This window comes from Lipotes vexillifer, unplaced genomic scaffold (genome assembly GCF_000442215.2).
Source record: "Lipotes vexillifer unplaced genomic scaffold, Lipotes_vexillifer_v1.1 scaffold584, whole genome shotgun sequence".
In the NCBI taxonomy this organism is placed as follows: Eukaryota; Metazoa; Chordata; class Mammalia; order Artiodactyla; family Lipotidae; genus Lipotes; species Lipotes vexillifer.
In genome coordinates, this window is record NW_006783036.1 from 2,787,530 (window position 1) to 2,791,712 (window position 4,183).

At 50.6% G+C, this 4,183-nt stretch overlaps 1 pseudogene across 1 annotated transcript; it reads left to right on the forward strand.

Annotated features, from left to right (window-relative positions):
• The first annotated feature begins 236 nt into the window (after positions 1 to 236).
• LOC103073401 (ATP synthase subunit g, mitochondrial pseudogene) lies at positions 237 to 3,005 on the forward strand (annotated as a pseudogene). Its single transcript, XR_457003.1, has 2 exons — positions 237 to 388; positions 2,588 to 3,005. The product of XR_457003.1 is annotated as an ATP synthase subunit g, mitochondrial pseudogene (transcript).
• The last annotated feature ends 1,178 nt before the right edge of the window (positions 3,006 to 4,183 follow it).

Below are 4,183 nucleotides of genomic sequence, written 5' to 3' on the forward strand. Positions count from 1 at the left end.
TCTAGCAAAGAAAACCTGGCTCCATCACCCCCTCCAGCTTAAGGGCTGTCTCCAAACTCCCGCAACCACGGTCACCACCTCCCTGCTGGGGCTGGGCCTGGAGGCCCGCTCTCCACGCTCAGGTCCTGGCGAGGCCCTCCCCGCTGCCCAGGCGTCGCTCATGGCCCCCTCGGCTGTATCTCCGTCCCTCTGCCAACCCCGAGGGGACGCCCCCGCACAGGGACCCGTAGCTGGGGATGGGGGCGGGGCCGTCCGGCTGTGACACCGTGCTGGCCGGTTCCCTGAGGGACACGGGGCTGCCCGGGCCCCGACAGCAGGCTGAGGCGCCTGCGAGGTCTGAGGGCTGCTCTGAGGATGTGCGAAGACCCGAAGGGGAGGAGCTCTACGTGTGGGTGTGCGCGCGCGCGCACGCACGTGTGCGTGTGCGTGCGTGCGTGCGCGCGGCACTAAGAGCCCGCGTGCAACCGGGGCGGGGGCAAGGCCGAGGCCGGCGCGGCCCCAGGCGCCCAGGTTAAGGAGCCCCCCCTCTATCTGAAGGAGCTGGAAGCCATGGAGAGCGTTCGGGCTGGGCGATGACACAAAAAGCTTTCTCTTTTTAAGAGGCCCTCAGGCTCAGGTGTGGAAGCCGAAGGGCCCACAAGAAGGCTTTTCTGGTTGTCTAGACAGGAGGTCAAGACGCGGAAGCGGAGGCACGTGGGCGGGGGGGTGTCTCTGGGAACCCGGGCTCCCGCAGATGGCGTATGGTGGGACAAGTCACCGACGTGGCAGGGAAAATGAGTAGAAATAAGCCCAACTGTGAAGGGCGTACGTGTGTATGTGCGTGTGCGTGCGTGCTGCGGCTGCGGCACCCGGGTGGCGATTCCGCACGAACGAGGCGAGGAGTCGGAACTCAACGCATCTCCCGCTCCCTCCACGGCTGCTTTTTCTGTATCACACTAACCAGTAGCTGAAACCCCATAGCGGCATGCCTTTCCATCAAAGCAGTGTGGTACTGGCGTAAGGACAGACATGCAGATAGATCAATGGCACAGAATTAAGAGACAAGACCACTCAATGGGAAAAGAACAGTCTCTTCAACCAATGACGCTGGGACAGCTGGATAACCACGTGCAAAAGAATGAAATGGGGGGGGGAATCCCTACCTCACACATAAACAAAAATTATAAACAAAAATTAACTCAAAACAGATCAATGACCAGTCATATTCACGACCTAAGTTTAAGACCTAAAACCATAAAACTCTTAAGAGAATACAGAGGTAAATCTTCATGACCTTGGATTTGACAGTGGTTTCTTAGATATAACACCAGAAGCACAAGCAACAAAAGAAAAAACATAAATTGGACTTAATAAAAATTTAAAACTTTTGTGCATCAAAAAGACACAAAAGACACTTTTTATTAAGAAAGCGAAAAGACAATCCATGGAATGGGAGAAAATATCTGCAAGTTTTGTAATAAGGGTCTAGTACCCAGAATGTACAGGCAATATCAGAGATACTGCAGGAATTCCAGGTCCTGCTCCAGACCACGGCAATAAAGCAAACATCACAATGAAGCAGTCACATGAAGTGTTTGGTTTCCTAGGGCATATAAAAGTTATATTTACACTATACTGTAGTCTATTAAGTGCGCAATAGCATTACGTCTAAAAAAATGTACATACCTTAATTAAAAAATACTTTATTGCTAAAAAATGCCAACCATCATCTGACAGCACAGGGTTGTCACAAACCTTCAATTTATAAAAAAAAACAGTATCTGCAAAGTACAACAAAGTGAAGTGTAATAAAACAAGGTATGCCTGCGTTAAAAACTCCAACAACAGAAAGACAAACACCCATTAAAAAAACTGGCAAAGGGGGCTTTCCTGGTGGCGCAGTGGTTAAGAATCCGCCTGCCAATGCAGGGGACACGGGTTCGAGCCCTGGTCTGGGAAGATCCCACATGCCGCGGAGCAGCTAAGCCCGTGCGCCACAACTACTGAGCCTGCGCTCTAGAGCCCGCGGGCCACAACTACTGAAGCCCGCGCGCCTAGAGCCCATGCTCCGCAACAAGAGAAGCCACCGCAATGAGAAGCCCGTGCACCGCAACGAAGTGTAGCCCCCACTTGCCACAACTAGAGAAAGCCTGTGAGCAAAGACCCAGTGCATCCGGGAAAAAAAAAACCTGGCAAAGAACTTGAACAGACATTTCTCTGAAGATATACAAATGGCCAATAAGCACATGAAAAGATGCTCAAGATCTTTAGCCATTAGGCAACATGCAAATGAAAACCTCACACCCACTAGGGTGGCTATAATTAAAAAAAAAAGAAAAAAAGGAAAACAAGTGTTAGGGAGGATGTGGAGAAATTGGAAACATGAGTGCACACAGCACTCACTGAAAGCAAACTGCTTGAGGGCAGGGGCCCTGCTGTGTCCCGTGCTGAATCCCCAGCACCTGCGATGGCACTCAGCACATAGTAGGACCTCAGAACGTACCTGCTGGATGACTATGAGCAAGTGAATCTACTAAAGGGAAGCCTGCAACGTGAAAGAGAATGACCATTCAGCCGGCCAGTTGGGGCGATGGACTTTCTGTCCTAGAACCACAGCCCAGTTTGTCCGTAACCTTGCGGAGAAGGCCCCAGTGCGGGTCAACACTGCTGTGACTTACTTGAAGCCTCAACTGGCCATACTTTGGCACTATGCCAAGGTTGAGCTGGTCCCTCCAACCAGCTCAAGATCCCTACAGCTATTCAGAGCTTGAAAAAAATTGTCAGTGGTGCTCAAACCGGTAGTTTCAAACAGCTCACAGTTAAGGAAGCTCTGCTGAATGGTGTGGTGGCCACTGAGGTGTGGACGTGGTTTCGTGCTGGCGAGATCACAGGCATGCGTGGCATCACTGGCTATGATGTTTGAAGACCAATCTTTCACATGTGATTATATTTGCTTTATTATTTCGGTGTTCTTGGACCATGTATGAGCAGACTGGTTTTTGAATAAAATAAGGCAATGTGTCAAAGGAAAAAAAAAGGAATGAAGGAAGGAAGGAAGGAGGGAATGAAGTCAGGAGGGAGGGAGGGAGGACAGAAAGAAAGGAAGGAAGGGAGGGAGGGAGGGAGAAGGAGAAAGGCCAGATGAAGGGAGGAAGATGACTCTGGGAGAGAGAATGTTCCCTCCCACTACAGAGCCCATCCTCTCCCTCTGACCACAGCGTACTGCTTCTGGTGTGATCCAGAGCAAACCAGAACAGTCCAGAGAGGTTTGCACTGTGATGCAGGGCGCAGAGTGGATCAAGTGAAATGGGAAAGTACAGACTTCGCACTATTTTCTTTTTTAAACCATGTGTGCTCTGACCCCCTCCCCCCGCCCCCGTAAAGATAGATGTCTAAAAAGAAAGACGAGAAGCAGACAAGGTGGCTGTCTCCCTGGGGCCTCTCTGCGTCCACTCCTGTGGGGACTGGCGTGGCCTCCTCTGTGTTTCCGGTGTGGGTCTTTAGAACGGAGGCGGGTCCTGGACCAAGTGGTAAGCAGGGCCTCCTTCCCACCTCACCACCAAAGCCCCTTCTCACCTGTTTCTTTACCCTATTTTACCCATTTCCTTCTCTTTTGCCAATTTATATGTCTTCTTTTCTCTTAAATTTGGTATTTCATATTAAGAAGAGTGATAGCTAACAAAGTTAAGTTCAGTGCGCTCACATTAGAGTTATTTTGGAAGCTACTGCTAGGGTCTAAGGCAGCTATGTCCAGTAGAACTTTCTGTGAAGTGGGAAATGCTCCCTATCTACTGTCCAGCAGGGGAGCCATTGGCCACGTGTGGCCACTGGGCACTTGAAATGTGGCTAGTGTGACCAAGGAACTGAATTTCTCAATCTAATGTATTTTTCATTAACTTAGACAGCCACGTGTGGCTAAAGGCTAACTAACCTCTTGGATGGCACAGGTCCAGCACCTCAGAGCCGCCAGGTACCCACTGCGCAAAACCAGCTTTAGGTCAGAGCTAACGCCCCTTTAGAGCCATGCTCAAGTTCATCTTTAAAAAACACTTATGATAAAGGAAAACGCAAAGTCTTCCAACTAACAAAGATTTTCTTCCTCCCCGCCTTGGAGAGTTAAATTTCTAGGCCGGTTCTCTCACTCCCCCAGGTGGAGAAGACGAAGATGACACTGTCGCCGGCGTTTGGGAAGCAGCCCTTCCCA